This window comes from Crinia signifera, chromosome 5 (genome assembly GCF_055691185.1).
Source record: "Crinia signifera chromosome 5, ASM5569118v1, whole genome shotgun sequence".
Classification (NCBI taxonomy): Eukaryota; Metazoa; Chordata; class Amphibia; order Anura; family Myobatrachidae; genus Crinia; species Crinia signifera.
This window is the reverse complement of record NC_139221.1, coordinates 67,848,384-67,865,306: the sequence shown is the minus strand read 5'-3', so window position 1 is coordinate 67,865,306 and position 16,923 is coordinate 67,848,384. Positions and strand designations below refer to the sequence as shown.

The 16,923-nt window shown below is 42.8% G+C and overlaps 1 protein-coding gene across 7 annotated transcripts in view; it reads right to left on the bottom strand.

The window, feature by feature from the left end:
• ST18 (ST18 C2H2C-type zinc finger transcription factor) overlaps positions 1-16,923 on the bottom strand; it is a 248,881-nt gene that overhangs the window by 187,752 nt on the left and 44,206 nt on the right. The window lies entirely within an intron of this gene.

Genomic DNA, 16,923 nt, shown 5'->3' with positions numbered 1-16,923 from the left:
TGCACCACCATTGGGTATTACACCTCCCCAATTGGAGAACAAAATTCTGCATAGAAGAGTATAGTTTGCTAACACAGGAGTTCCCCAAAGAAATCTCCCCAACCCACTCACAAATTGTTCTTTTCAAAGAAAATGAATATAGTTGCTTCGTAATCTAATCCACCATAAAAACTTTGAGAGCTTGTGTATCCCAGTCACACACGACCTGAAAATATAGTCAGCATTTCCCATATAAACAATATTTGTTCTATTATGTTTTGGTTTGGGTTATAATTTAAAAGAAAAAAAATCATAAAAAAAATAAACAAAATATTAAAATTGATAACCAAAACTAAAATAATTAAATTTTTGTAATCCAGAACACAAAAATGTTATTTTAAAGAAAAAAATTTGAACCAGTACTCGATTTGAACCAGGATCAGATCGCCTCTGAAGATCTGGATGCAGTTTTGGTTTGGATCCACAAAATTTTGTTGGATTCAGATTCCTGGAGAACCTAAATGCACATGTCTATCACAAATACTGCATAAAGCAGCAACCACATATAAGGTCGATCTCACCCTATAAATGATTTCTGCTTTAAATTTAGTGGCAACCTCACTGATGCCATTCCAGTTCCTTCATCTTGGAACATACTGTATGACATAACATCCTATATTTATGTATCTAGGCCAGTAAAGCACTGTATGTCATAGACCTGTCATACAGTATGACATTGTCTAATACTGTATGTTTATTTTGTTCTTTCAAATGTTAAATACACATTTATCTATGTAGTTGCATTTAAAAATATTTTAAAAAAAACCTTTGTACTCTCATCTATATATATTGTTGTACCAAATTTACCTGTGACAGTCTTGTTTATAAACTTCTAGAATCCGGTCTTCATTCTCACACCAGCACAGAAAGAATGACAAAGTGGAAAAAAGTACACTGTTGAAAGAGGGATCATTTATGGACCAATGGCTATAAGGAATTTATGTATATAAATAAAGGCTGCATCTTATATTCAAATGAAATGACAATATTAGAATTGCTCAAAGGTGGCTAAGAAGGCACTACAAGCCAACAGCTCTAGCCTTATAAAATGTAAACAAAATGGTGGAGGACTCAGACTCATCCCTAGGTGCAACCAGCTAAATAGAAGTCATCATCCATCCCTTATCTTGACACAGACTGAACACCTCTGCAAAGAAGCACCCAGGTTTACCCATGTAAGCCAGACAAATCCACTGTACCTCAAAGGGTAGATGCCCCAGATAGACCACTTGGACCACGTGTGACCACTGAGTGCCTACCACCCAAGCTGTGCCTCCTTCTGGTGTACATTTTTTTGAACAACTGAGCATAGTTATGGGTGGGAGGAAGGGACATCCATGCTGAAAAAAAGTTGCAGCCAGTTCAAATAGGCCAATTTATATCCAAACCTAAATAAAACCACACCCCTATGATTTCATAGGCTAAAACCAACGACTGACACTTATACATAACAACTATATTATCTAGTTTCAGGCCTATAGCTTTCCATCGAGTCACAAAAAGGCATAGATATAATTGTCGCTGGCATTCATCTAATCTAACAGTCTCAAGGTTGTTTCTCAACAAAGAGCATGATGAGAATTGCATGTACAGAAATGTTGCATAATTATTCACGTGTTTCAAGCATGGACATACGTGTAGGGCGTCCCTAGGTTGACAATGTCAAGGTCAAAAGTCACTAGGTCAACCACTATTGGTCAACAGTGACTAGTTCGACATACCCTAGGTCAACAATGACAGAAGGTGAACACAAGCTTAAGGTTGACATGTACATGGTCGACACCTCAAAGGTCGACATGGGTTTTTCGTTTTTTTTTTTTTAAACTGACACGGTTCATACTTTAGTTTCTAAAGGTGTGCCGAGCGCAGGGAGGCACCGTACCCAAAGCATGGCAAGCATAGAGATCCATGCCATTCGTTTTATAATTTGGAAAATAGTTATTTTTTTCCAAACAGTTCAATAACAGTTCGATAGTGATAGTATTTGTTTTTATTTGAAAGGAAAAAGGAAAAAATCTGTGAGTGTAGAGGGAGCTCCTAGTAGTTCTATACAGTACACAAAGCCCGGCGCTTGATGGAATGTTTTATATTTTCTATATGGATTTAAATAATTATATTCTAGGTTCAGCTGCAGCAAGGGCAAGTGAGTCTGCTGGTGACTCACTGAGAAATTGCAGAAATTATTGTTTTTTTTTGCACTTGCGCTGCTAAATCTAGGTTAATACCCTGCGAACCACACTGAACAAAAGGACACCTGGGCACGTTTTTAAAGTAGTATAGTTACATTTTTATATATGAAAAAAAACACATTAAAAAAGTTTACATACACATAAAAAATATACACAGATAAAAGGGCAGATACCATATATCAAGTTGGGCTTCTCATATGCGGATGAGGCCCTAGAATAAAATTATATAGAATAGCCAACTCCAAATGGGTCACGTGTTAAATGGTAGAAGATAATTTCAGGAGCAAAATAGAAGTCAGTATGATGTTAGCATCAGCCAGACTGTTAGTAGCAGAGGACAATGGGTTAAAGGAATGGGGAGAGGTACAAGCCAAAGCACTTTGTAAACTGTTGTTTAGGAGCACACTGCGAATCGCCTGTTTAGCACATGTAACGCCAGATGGTAGATGTCAGGTAGCGCAGAGTCTCCTTAGATTATGCTCACCCTCCTTGATGGTAGGTTGTGGAGGGACGGGGGGCCCGATGGCAAGTGGCTCAACCCGCTGCACGTTGTGTGCTGGCGTCCTTGGTTTTACTCCGGTGGGAAGCGGCAGATGAGCCGTGGAGCAGGCTGGCTGGTGCCGGCGGCTGTGCGTGCTGGGGTAAGCTCCAATTCGAGCCGTGATCAGTCCGTGACGCTGGCTCCGTAACCACGTGAACGTGACCTCACAAGTGTGTTGGCGTTCAGGCGGATATGACGTTTATTTGAAAGGAGTATTAAAAAGTACATTTAATAACAGTTTTGATACACTAAAGATCAATTTACTTTGAATGCTGAGCTATTTACTTGTGTACTGCGTTATATATTTCTTCCAGTTACACAGATGAGCAGGATAGCATCTACTGTACCTACCTCTCTTTTTATCATGTTCTAATTGATCACCATTTACAATGTAGAATATCAGCTGTTTTAATAGAAATATGGCATTAGGACAAGGATGTTGGAAAGCTGACATTTCAGGTATAGATTTACATTATTTCTGTTACAAATTTAATAAGTTCCAAGACCGATTTATTTGATTTACCTGGGGTAAAATGATTTTCATGATATGAGTTTAGGACTGGACATCGGATGGTGTAATGGTTAGCAATACTGCCTCACAGCAGTGAGGTCCTGGGATTGATTCCCACCAAGGCAATAACTGTGTGGAGTTTGTATATTTTGTTTAGATAGGCTTCTTCTGGGTACTCCTGTTTCCTCCCACACTCTGGTTATTCTGGTTGACTTGCTCGGATCGCACCCTTGTGAGTCTATCGGAACCCACCCTGCAAATGGCAGGCTACTGCCCCCCATCTCCCAATTCACACGACATGAACGTTCACATGGTCTGCAAATGGATGTTTTACATAGACAGAGGGTCACTTATATATGCGTACACATTCTGAAGGAACTAGGCGGGCAGCTGACATCCGGTGATGTCAGTTGCCCGCCCCTGGCACGCACGTCACCTTGCGATTTCCATGGGAATGCCCAGCGGTTTCATGGGAATGCCCATGAAATGCTGGGTGTTCCCATGGGGGTGAACCCGGCAACCAGTCTGTTCACTGGGGCCGCACACACCAGGGCCATGAGCAGAATGGGCCAGATTAACAATGGGCCTGATGGAGCTACAGCTCCAGGCCCACTCTCCAAATAGGCTCATTTTGTAGATAAGGACTGGAGCTTTCCAACGAGCCCAGCCCCCTGGGAACCAGAGATACCGCCGGGCAAACATGGGACCTGCTAATTCTGACCCCCATCCAGTTCTGACAACTGCCAGTTCCCCCCTGGCATCACAGAAGCTTGAGGTTGATCTCATTCAAACCCAAATTGCTGGGCCATCAATCTAATACCATGTTTCATATGGGTTAATTGGTTCCAGAGATATTGCAGGTAAACCGATTTTTTTCCCCCTGAAATGTAATTTCATGGCTGTTCATGTTATTTGAGGGCAGATTTCTCTGGACTCAAATGGCCCAGTTTCAAGAGACCAAAATCATTCGAAGCCCACTAAAAATTTCTTCAATGTGATACTGGTCTCATGTAAATGGGTCAGTTGTTTCCGAAGATATAGCTTGTTAAACGACATAGCCAGTTAAAGGGGGGGGGGTGGTTTTCTCTCCCCTTCACACCAAAAAATGCAAGGACTAGGCTGGTGTAAAAGGGGCCAGGCCAGGAATGTCCTTACATAATCCTGGTACCATATTCCCGGGTAAATCCCTACATTTTCTGGTCTAAAAGGGGTATTATTTCAAATAGCCGGGACCTGCAGTGCTCTGAATACAGCCAGGAAGCCCCCTGCTCTCTGCCCTGCTGTCAATGGCTGTCACTTCTGCTCGGCGGCGGCTGTCCCCCAGTTACCACGAGCATGTATTCCTCCTTGGCAATGAGCATGTAATCCCACATGGCAACAAGCATGGAACCCCTGGCAATGAGCATGGACCCCTGGCAATGAGCACGTAGGTAAGCAGCAATTATGTAGCATAATTTTTAATTGGCATTATGGTGTTTGGTATAATACAAATTGAAATTATGATGTGTGGCTAAACATGTATTGGGCATTATGGTATCAATTTTTAATGTGCGCATTTGGCGCTCAATGTCCCTGTTTGTGTATATTGTGAACTTTGTCTCAGTCCGTTTGGTATAATGTGTATTTTGGCTCAATCTATGTGCCTAAGTGCCTTAGGGGGGTATTCAATCTGGGGGTCACTGTTGTCGCGCTTGCTCAACAGCCGTGACCCTGTCACATTCTCGGTCTGCTCGACCGAGAACACGCAGGCGGGATTCAATGTCCAACCTGCATTGGGATGAGAAGGGGGCGTGACTGCGAGTTACGGCCGGAAAGAGGTGAGCTGCAACCAGCAGCTCATCACTTCCCGGACGTTCTCTGCAGAATGAGCCCAACTGCTTGTGAAGTCGGGCCCATTCTGCCGAGCTCCCAAGTTCAATGCTGTCGGGGAAGACAGCATTTAATAGGGCACGGCGGCCATCAGGAGATGGTCGCCGGTGATTGAATACCCCCCTTAATCTGTGTGTCATTACATGAATTTTGACTCGATCCATGTGGCATTGTGTGAATTTGGGCTGTCGGTGTGAATTTTGGCTCATTCCATTTGGCATAATGTGTAAGTACAGTATAAAGGGGTTACTATTGCATGATTTGTATAGGCATATATGGTGTGCTAAACTTACAGTATGTGCTGAAATGTTGTCTACCAAGTTTTGGCTTTCATTATTTTTTTTATGACTGGAATGCCGCCTCACCCCACAAGTATCTTAGGACATCGGTGTCCTGCGGGTGCACATTTGGAGGGCACCCGCCAATATATCTCCTTGCATCCTGTGAGTGTCGGAATTTGTATGTGTGTATATATATATATATGCCATGACCTGAAGAAATTGCTTATTAAAAAGCAATGAAACGTTGTCCGTAAGGATGGCCTAAGAGAGTTTTTTTGCCAAGACGCCTGGAGTGCTGCATTCCCCCCCTTGTCCTCTATTCTACTACTGAAGCGGGCACCCGGCGCAGTAACACAGACACAGGGAGAGCCGGATCCCCCCTACAAAGTTATATATATATATATATATATATATATATATATATATATGTGCATTAAACTGCACCAGCACTTTTCTTAATAAATTCTGAGCCTTATGTGTGCCGCCTACTTTCCTGCGACCATATAGAATGGACTTACCCTTAAGGGACACCGGAGTGCCGGGGAAGATGTTGTGTGTGCGTGTGTATGTACAGAAGGAGCGGGTCTCGCTCTTGCAGGGGATGGAGGAAGATTCGCCAGCCACCATCCCCCGCCAGCCACCGTAAGGGGACACGTGCGCACGAGGGGCAGCCCGGCTGTAACAGGATAACGTGCAGGTGGCGTCAAATGACGCGGCAAGCGTACGTGCAGCGTCAACTGACGCGATAAGCGTCAAATTACGTGATAAGCGTCAGATGACTGACGAGGCCATAGTGTTATGGAGCGTGATGTCGCGTAAACCAATGTACGTGTGTATAACACGTCATACGACGCACACAGCGTCACATGACGCTTGTAGGAGGAACCTCGCGCCAAATGACTGGCGCTGTGTGCGTCGTATGACGTGTTATACACACGTACATTGGTTTACGCCACATCACGCTCCATAACACTATGGCCTCGTCAGTCATCTGACGCTTATCGCGTCATTTGACACGTACGCTTGCCGCTTCATTTGATGCCGCCTGCACGATATCCTGTTACAGCCGGGCTGCCCCTCATATACATTGTAGCGGCCAGCCCCACACATGTTTTACTCACACCCACTTAATCCCGGCAACCAATTGCCGTTACTAATCTCTAAAGTGACTGACAGTCCTAGTCTACAGTCGTAGTAGCCACGCCCTCTGACAAAGTCTATACGACGAAACGCGTCAGGGCGTGGCCTACGACGCTCCTTCTTATCTCACAGCTGACGTCTGGTTCCTGGTGACCCCTGCACGCCTCCCTGCAAGCCAGCATAGCGGTGTCTTTGGTTGATCCTTGTTCCAGCGCCTAAGTGTGAGCAGCTTAGCCTCAGGCTATATTTTAAATCTTGTGGTACCCAGTCCACAGTGCTTTTATTTATGGTACGAGTCTGTATTCGCCTGTACCTGGATTTTACTATTGTCCATTAAAACGTTTTATAAGTGATATTGCACCATGAAGCGCCTTCTCTCTGCCTTTTTCTAGATTTCTTCCTCTCTGTGGATTCCAGAGACTTCACCCTATAGAGAGAAGCAGCAGCAGGTTGAAAAACAAACTTTGGTGCTGGTATTCCCTCTATTGATTTACTGGGGAATTTTTAACTGGTGACTTGTCTGAAATACACTTGGCGCAGGGGTTCATGCCTGTTTTATTCGTTTATATATATATATATATATATATATATATATATATATATATATATATTATATGCCATTGCACTCTTTGGCTGGAGGGAGTGTGCATATATATCATCTGATGCTCAGTGCGGGCGATACATGGTCGGCACTGAAGCCCAATGGCTACAAGGTAAGTATATTCTGTTTTTTTTTTTTATAATTGACCTTTTAAGGGAGGTAAGGGAAAAAAGGTATACTTTTGACTGACCGCAAAATCAACCTGGCCGGTTATTGAGGCCAACAGCATGTGGCCAAGTTCTGTACTATAGGGAATCTCAGGCGTCCCAGTTTACAAGCAAGTTTCTGGTAATAGAGACAAAGCAGAGATCAGCAGGGACTGAGAGAGAAAAAATAACCCTTGCTCACAAAGCTGTATCTTATGCCCCTATGAATGGGCTACCTCTAGTCCAGTACCTCACTCCTTTATGATGCTGCCCGATCTCCAGGTAGGTAAGGCTGTTTGCCCTGCGTGCTGTCCTGTGGCCCCTGGCAGGCTGCCGCTTCCCCGTCTCCCCTCCTCGTTATATGCTGCTGCCGTGCTCTCTCTTTGTGCCGCCCGGGCTCCTGTGGAGTTAGGCTGCGAATCTATCAGTGGAGTCCTGCAGCTCCCGCTGGCCGCCGCTTCTCCTGCTCTGCGGCACACCACACACTGACGGCTCCCTCACCGCTGCGCTGTCAGGCTAAGCGTCTCCTTCCGGCTTCCTCCAGGCGCAGCCTCTCCTCGTCACACACACGGATGGCGGGTGCCGATACATGCCTCACGGCTTCTGCAACCCTCCCCAGCACCGGGCAACCAGGACCACCACGGTACGCGGGGTTGTTTTAAATTTAGGCCGGCTGTTGGAACGATCACCTGGGGGATTTAGCACTCTGTAGCACCCAGGATGGTGGAGCGGGAGAGGACGCCGACATGCGACCTACACCCTGCTCGCCGTGGTCACGCCCCCCCAATCAAGATCTTTAGAATTTTCTTTTATCCCTTTTTTTTTTTTGGAGGTAGAAGATATGGGGAAAACGCAAAATGCCTCAGCTGCAAATCGCCTGGCAAAATTTGCAAGACCCCCGGCAACTCCACCATCTGCCCCCAGAGGGGACAGTCCCCCCCATGGTACCTCTCCTGAGAGTGATAAGTCCACAGTACAGAGTGATACCTCAATTCAAAAAGTACTGGATGCATTAGCCGCCAGCGAGGGCCGCCTTGCAAACAAAATTGAACAAATACAGGACGATTTGAATATAATTAAACAGTCAGTGCAACAGATGAAAGACCGTGTAAACGGACCTCAGACTTGGAGGATGGGCTCACTCCACTGGTGGGGAAGGTTGAAGATCTGACCTCTCAAATTAAGGCCATTAACAGTAAATTGGTCGACATGGAGGGACGTGCCCGCAGAAACAACTTGAGATTCGTGGGGTTACCTGAAAGGGCTGAGGGCCAATACCCTGAAAAATTTGTGCAGACCTGGTTGATCGAATCATACGGGCAAGAGACTTTCTCCAAATTTTTTTCAGTGGAAAGAGCTCACAGACTGCCCATGCGTGCCCCCCCTGCAGGGTCGCCACCCCGTACTTTCATCATCAAACTTCTGCACTATTCAGACCGAGATCTAATACTGAAACTGGCCAGAGAAAAAGGCTCTCCGGTTTGGGATAACGTGAAGGTCTCCATTTTCCCGGACTACGCTGGGGAAGTACAGAGGGAAAGAGCCCAGTTCTACCCAATTAAAAAACGACTAAGGGAGCTGAGTCTACAGTACTCGATGCTGTTTCCAGCAAAACTTCGTGTTATACACGATGGTTCAACCAAGTTTTTCAATACACCCAAAGAAGCTGCAAACTGGCTGGACGGTAGTTTTCCCGCAAGCAGTCAGATGAACACACATTGATGAAGCTGTGTTTTAAAAAAAAAAAAAATGGACATCTCCGAGAAAGACAACATTAACCAGATAACCCTAATTGATCTTTTTTCTTTTTTATTTTTTTTTTTCTCCCATGGGGTTTTCCTTTATTCCAATTTTTTTTTTTTTTTTTTTTTGTGTTTGGTCAAATACTGCTGTTAAGGATACAGGTAGAGCGGGATTAGGTATCTATGCATTTTGGCTGTGTTTTGTGTTTGAGGCTCTATCCCAGGATAATTGCCGCATAGGATAAAACATTTAAAGGTTATTTAGAACAGTTAGCGGCATATGCAACTTGTCCATCTGCTAAATCAGTGCCCGTCAATTTATGTTATTTATTTATTCACCTATTGAGGGGGAGAGAAGAGAAAGGCTGTGTTTCAAAGGGGAAAAAAAAATGGACATCACCGAGAAAGACAACATTAACCAGATAACCCTAATTGATCTTTTTTCTTTTTTTTTTTTTTTTCTCCCATGGGGTTTTCCTTTATTCCAATTTTTTTTTTTTTTTTTGTGTTTGGTCAAATACTGCTGTTAAGGATACAGGTAGAGCGGGATTAGGTATCTATGCATTTTGGCTGTGTTTTGTGTTTGAGGCTCTATCCCAGGATAATTGCCGCATAGGATAAAACATTTAAAGGTTATTTAGAACAGTTAGCGGCATATGCAACTTGTCCATCTGCTAAATCAGTGCCCGTCAATTTATGTTATTTATTTATTTATTCACCTATTGAGGGGGAGAGAAGAGAAAGGCTGTGTTTCAAAGGGGAAAAAAAAAAATGGACATCACCGAGAAAGACAACACTAACCAGATAACCCTAAAGGGTTTTTTCCCTTTTTTTTCATGGGGTTTTCCTTTATTTATACATTCATTTATTTTTTTTTATTTTTTTCTTTGATTGGTCAAATACTGCAGTTAAGGATACAGGTAGTGCCGGATTAGGTATCTATGCATTAAGCAGTTTGGCTGTGTTTTGTGCTGGAGGCTCTATCCCAGGATAATTGCCGCATAGGATAAAACATTTAAAGGTCTATTTAGAACAGTTAGCGGCATATGCAACTTGTCCATCCGCTATATTAGTGCCCGTTAATTTATGTTATTTATTTATTCACCTATCGAGGGGGAGAGAAGAGAAGAGAAAAAGAGAGAATTTTTTTTTTTTATTTTTTTTTTTTTTATTATTATTATTAATTTTTCCTTTTTTTTTTATTTATTTATTTATTTATTTATTTTTTTTTTTTTGGTCAAGATACTGTTAAGGCTACAGGTAGAGTGGGAATAGGCATCTCTGCACTGAGCAGTCGGGCTGGGTTTTATGCTTGAGGCTCTACTCCAGAATAATTGCTACACACGATAAGACATCTAAAGGTTTATTAAGAACAGCTAGCTGCATATGCAATCTGTCTATCTGCCATATCAGTGCTCGATAACCTACGATATCTATGTATTCTGTTATCTATTGCAAAAAAGAAAAAGGAAAGAGAAAATTTTCCTCTTCGTGGGTTTTTATTTATTTTGTAATTTTTTTTTTTTTTTTCTCTTCTTCTTCCTCTCAGCCAAATATTGCTGTTAAGGCTTCGGGTAGAGAGGGAATATGTATCTCTGTGTTGGGCAAATTGGCTGTGATTCATGCCTGAGGTTCTATTCCAGGATAATTGGCGCACACGATAAGATTTCTAAAGGCTTATTTAGAACAGCCAGCGGCATAAGCAACTTGTCTATCTGTTATATCAGTGCCCGATAATTTAAGCTATTTATTTCTTCCCTTTTTTTTTTTTTGATCTGATTATGTAGGGTTTATGTGTTCGATATAAAGGAATGGTCACCGAGGGGAAGCACGGTATGGTATATAAAGGGGCGGGGGCGGATTCCCAGCTCGTGGTCATTACATAGATTGTCCCTAAAAAGAAAAGGATGGAAAAGAAAGGGAAAAAAGGGCGGGATAGGAGGGGAGGGTGGCCTTGGGGGGAACCTAGGTGGGCGAGGGTTTGGACAAGGCATGTCAGGACGGGTGTAGGGCATGCAGGGTGGGGGGAGGGGTTGGGTATGCAGGGAGGGGGGTGGGTCTGGGATATAAGGCGGATGGGTTGTTTGATTTTTTTATTGTTTAATGTTCTTTCCCATGGCGTTAAGACTTATTTATTGGGCCCATTCATACCCTGGTCAGTATGGTGACAGCTAAATATTCTTTCCTGTCCTGGAATGTACGTGGCATGAATAACAAAATAAAAAGGGCGCTAGTAATGAGACAAATAAGACAATATGCTGTCGATATAATTTGCCTACAGGAGACACATCTTGTGGGCAATAAGTTGCTATCTATTAAAAAGCCATGGATAGGATGGGCCTATCACTCCTCTTTTACCTCCTCATCTCGTGGAGTATCTATTTTGATTCATAAGGGCGTGCCATTCACTAAAGACACTATACAGATAGACCCAGGTGGAAGGTACGTGTTTATGAAATGCAAATTGGGGTCGTTAGTTTTTCTACTGCTTTCAGTATATATCCCTCCGCCCTTTAGATACGAGGTATTGAAAAAAGCGGCGGAATTCTTGGCAACTTTCCCCAATATCCCAGTTATAATAATGGGTGATTTCAATAACCTATTAGATCCCATACTCGATAGGAAAAGCCGCACCAATGCTCCCTTGGGCTCTCAGAGTTCATGCTTTTCATCTCTTATAGGGGAAATGGGTCTGAAAGACGCGTGGCGTGAGCGCTATCCAGGGGTGCAAGAGTTCTCATGTTTTTCTAGCTCACATCATGCCTTCTCTAGAATTGACCTAGCATTGGTATCGGAGGACTGGCTCCCTCGTATTCTAGGAATAAACTATAAAACGCGAGGGATTTCTGACCATTCACCACTGGAGATGACGGTGGATATAGGGGAAACAAAGGGTTTTGTTTTCTGGAAAATGAATGCTTTCTGGACAACGTTATTTGTATCAGGAGACAAACTCGAATCCTCCTGGCAGGAATTCTTTGATAATAATGATGGGACTGGCTCTGTTGAAAATATATGGGGGGCATTTAAAGCCTTCCTTAGAGGTACTTTGATTAAAGAAATTTCTGGTCTGAAGGCTTCATATAAGAGGGAGGAACAGACTCTGGAATTAAACTGCCATGATCTAGAACTTAAGTACCTGAGGGATGCGACAGATGTTAATAAACAGGCGTGGATAGATGCCCAGGAAGCATGGCTTAGATGCCTTGCAGATAAGACAGCATATAAAGAGCTATTCACAAGTCATAATATTTATGCTAAAGGGGATAGGCCAGGTAGTTTCTTGGCTTATCTATCACGCTCAGATCAACCTGGGAACATAGTCTCAGAAATTCGTAACTCGGAGGGAGCAATGGTACATCGGACTCCTGAGATAGTGGAGAACTTCAGGCAGTACTTTCAGGAACTTTATACCTCCCAGCAGAGTCGATCCCCTGAGGAAATTTATACGTTCCTGTCCGGGGTAAAGAAAACAATTTGTTTATCAAATGAATCTAGAGAATTCTTGGATAGCCCAGTGACGCTTTTTGAGGTGGAAACGGCTATAGCATCGATCCCCGGCGGTAAGGCACCGGGCCTCGATGGTTTACCACAGGAGCTATATAAAAAATTTAGTAAATTTTTCTCACAGAAGCTCTTCGAGCTGTATAATACACTTTATTCAAGTATGACACTCCCTGCTAGTATGGCAGAAGCCTTGATTATAGTTATATTAAAAAAAGACAAGGACCCTAAAAGCATGGATTCCTATCGCCCCATTTCATTGCTGCCCAACGATATTAAAATCTTAGCCAAGATCCTGTCAGCTAGGCTAAATAGGGTCTTGGGCGAAATTATTCATAAAGACCAAACAGGATTTATGCCTGGGCGGTCTACCTCAACTAATCTGAGGAGATTATATATTCAACTTCAATCTCTAAATAGAAGTAGGGGCAATTCAGCGGTGGTATCATTGGATGCCGCCAAAGCCTTTGATACAATCGAATGGGAATTTCTATGGGCAGCTTTGAAGTGGGCAGGTATCGGTCCTGCATTCATAAACTGGGTGAAGTTGCTTTACGTTTCCCCATCTGTTAGGGTCTCTGTCAACAAATTTATATCCTCCAGTTTTAAAGTGGGACGTGGTACGCGTCAAGGTTGCCCAATGTCACCGGCTCTATTCGCTATAGCGATGGAGCCCTTGGCCTGTATGGTCAGAGAAGACTTATTACTTCAGGGCTTAAAAATAGGCCCCAGAGAAGATCGCATCGCCTTGTACGCCGATGACATTTTGTTATTTCTCCACGACTCTGGTGTTGCATTACCTCGGGCCATGGAGTTGATTAATGCCTTCGGCATACACTCTGGCTTAAGGATAAACTGGAGTAAATCCTACTTTATGCCCTGGGAGATAATAGTCTTACGGGAGTGGATCCATCTACGCCGTTGAAGCAGGTTGTTGAGTTCAGATATCTGGGTATATTGGTATCCAGGGATACATCCAGATTTATTCCACTAAATATAAATCCTGTAATGGAATATATTAAATCCAAAATCAAGCCTTGGGCCAGATTACCTTTGTCTTTGACAGGTAGAGTTAATCTTGTTAAAATGATTATCTTGCCTAAGCTTTTATATATACTACAGCACTCCCCTCTTTATATCCCACGAAGCATATTTAAAAAGATCGAGGGCTTGATCTCATCCATTTTGTGGGGTAGCAAGAGGGTCAGGCTCAGACAAAGTATTCTCTCGAGAGACCGGGACGGCGGGGGCTTGGCCCTGCCTAACTTCTGGCTGTATTATCTCTCCTCCCACATGCCATATATTAAAATGTGGATTAAAAGGGGTGAGGAGAGTGATAAGATTGATGCAATGGCAGAAATTGTCTCACCAGGGCATACCCCATTACAAATTTTATTATCTGGCAATATGGGGAAAAAGTGGCCCCCATTAGTAAAGCAGGTTATTAAAATCTGGAGGTCAGTGGAGACCTTAATGGGTAGTTGTGGCTTAGATCCCGATACTCCCCTGTATAATGCCCTTCCTCTCGCTCAGTTGAGAGAACTACAGATACGCGAGGCGTGGGCTGGTAAAGGGTTAAAAGCAATTGGCCAATTGTATGAGGAGGGAAACCTTAGAACATTCCAGTCTCTGAAAAGTGAATATGACTTACCAAATAAATATTTTTATAGATATTTGCAAATCAGACACGCCCTGGAAACTCAGTTTGGCAGTACAAATCCCGATATAAAAGAGTCCCTCACTAAAAAATTGATTAATAGATCTCCCCAGAGACACGGGGTATCCTTTTTTTACAAAACCCTACTGCAGGTGCAAGATAAGGGCCTACCTCAGTTGAAGGATAAATGGGAGTGGGATTTGGGGTAAATAGAGCTAGAAAATTGGGAGGAGGCTATGAGAAACATCGGTAAAGCCACAAACCAAGCCAGATTCCAACAGGTCCAGCTGTTTATATTTCATAGGATATACTTGACACCTGAACGCCTGTGTAAATTCGGGGGAGCAAGTAGCAATCGGTGCCCAAAGTGTATAGCCAACATGGGCTCATTCTGGCATCTCCTCTGGGAGTGTCCTAAAGTGGCCGCGTTCTGGATGGGAGTAATTGGAGTCCTAGCTGATATGGGGTATCCCAGATCTATCTGCACACCTCGGGTGTGTATCATGGCCATAGTCGGGAATACACCATTGTGCCTTGATGACAAACTATTACTAATACAACTATGCACCCTGGCTAAAATATGCATCGCCAGAAGGTGGTTGGCGAAGGAAAGCCCTAGTCTGGAAGCATGGTTGGCATTGGTGAATGTAACTAAGGACCATGAAAAATATATATTTATGGCTAGAGGTACAACCCAGAAATTCTACAATATCTGGGATAGATGGTTGTCATATGAGGAGAAGAATAAACGCCGAAAGTAATCCTTTAGGACAGAGTAAGGGATTGCACAGAGAGTAAGGTCAGGATGTGTAGCCATCTGCATAGTTTTGTTAATAAGTATAACCGGGAGAATATTGTAACCCAACGCCTGGGTGGGGGGAGGGGGGGCAGGGGGGTAAGGGGGTAGGGGGGGCAGGTGCAGTTGGTAAGCTAATTTTATATAGATTTCCTGTTCATTTTAAATGACTTATGTATATATGTACATGTCTGTGGCTCGGTGACCTGGCCCAAGCGTTCGCCTAGCGATGGCGGTGGGGAGGTGAGGGGGAGTAAAGCGATCGCGCTTCTTTTTGTTTTTTTTTTCATTCTCTATATGCACTAGTAGTAACTTATAAGATATAGGTAAACTTCATAAACATAGTACCACAGTATTAGTCACGAATAATTTTTGCGTATCTGTATTGCACATATAAAGGGTAGAATAAGGAAAAATAACAATAATAATAATAATATATATATAGATTTAGGCACTGTACCCCTTTTTTTTTTTTTCTCTTTCCCCACTTTTCTTCACCTATTAACACTAGAAATAATATTAATAATAGGCAAAATATATAAGTTTTTCAACAATATCACGTTATAAGGCACGAATATCGATTAACACTCGAACACCATATATTAAGGTCATAGTCTTAAATTTAAACTATATACACGTACTCAGGACTCATTTCTCCTCCCCCTCTCTTCTAAAAAATTTTTTTTTTTTTTTTTTTTTCTTTTCTCTCTTTCCTCCCTCCCTCTTCCTTTGCCCTGGTCCCTCTTTATTACTTTCCCTGCTAGGAATATACAGAACACCTATTTTCTCTTTGGCTAGCGCCTGGACGGGCAGATCGTGAGGTTAATCCGCGATATAGTTTACGTAGCAGTTATCTAAAGGGGAGCGTAGGGGCCTAGGCCACTGAACCATAGACATATGAAGAGTTACTGGAAGAGAAGATTATATGAATATACAGCCTGTCTGTGAACAGGAATTGTAATGTTTTACTCTAAGGGGCTCACATCTTCAATGTGGAACCCGATGCAAATTTTCTTACCAACCTTGTATTAAAGAAACCAAAGTATAAATAAAGATCGAATTAAAAAAAAAAAGTATATTCTGTTTTCCCTCTTTTCTGTGCCAGGCCCTTGCATATGCCAACCTCTTTGCCATTTTCCACCCTATACTAAACCATTGGCATTTTTCCTATGCCAGCCCCCTGTCTTCTTCAGCACACACACACACACACACATTATATAATTACTTGAAAATATTTACACAAATAGAGACACACCCATGAGCAGACCACCCAACCAGAACACTGGTCACGCCCCCCCAATATTAGTTGCTGGCCACAACCCCTATTATTGCGCATAATAGGCCCTTGATCATTTTCAGCTGCAGGCCCATTTAGACCTTAATCTGGCACTGCACAGAAATGTGCATTGCTAAAACATCAGACCTGTGCGGATGCATACCCATGGCCAAACAGACCTGAATAACGTCCACATGCATGTGTTTAGGGCAGACTAGATTGGTCAAGTGGTTATTATCCACCATAAATTCTATGTTTCTAAACGGTGTATTGAACCAGTGTATTCTCATTAACAGGCAGAGCCCTAATGCCACTCACAAGTTTATGCCGAAATCACTTACTTTACAATTCCGATGGCCTCACAGTGCACTCCATATTTATGGAGCTAATTAACTCATTACTACAAATGTACAGTACATTACCTACGACCAAAGCTCATTCCTTGCCTACAGAAGGGTTTATGCTGTATACAGTGGATATAAACCAGTATGTCTAGTTCATGATTTTGCAGCTTAAGTAAAAAAAAAAATCTACTTAAATTACCAAAATAAAATAATATAAATGACCAAAATATAAAAACTGGATTATTCAATTATTTCTGTTCATGGCATTACACTATTGGTTAAAACAA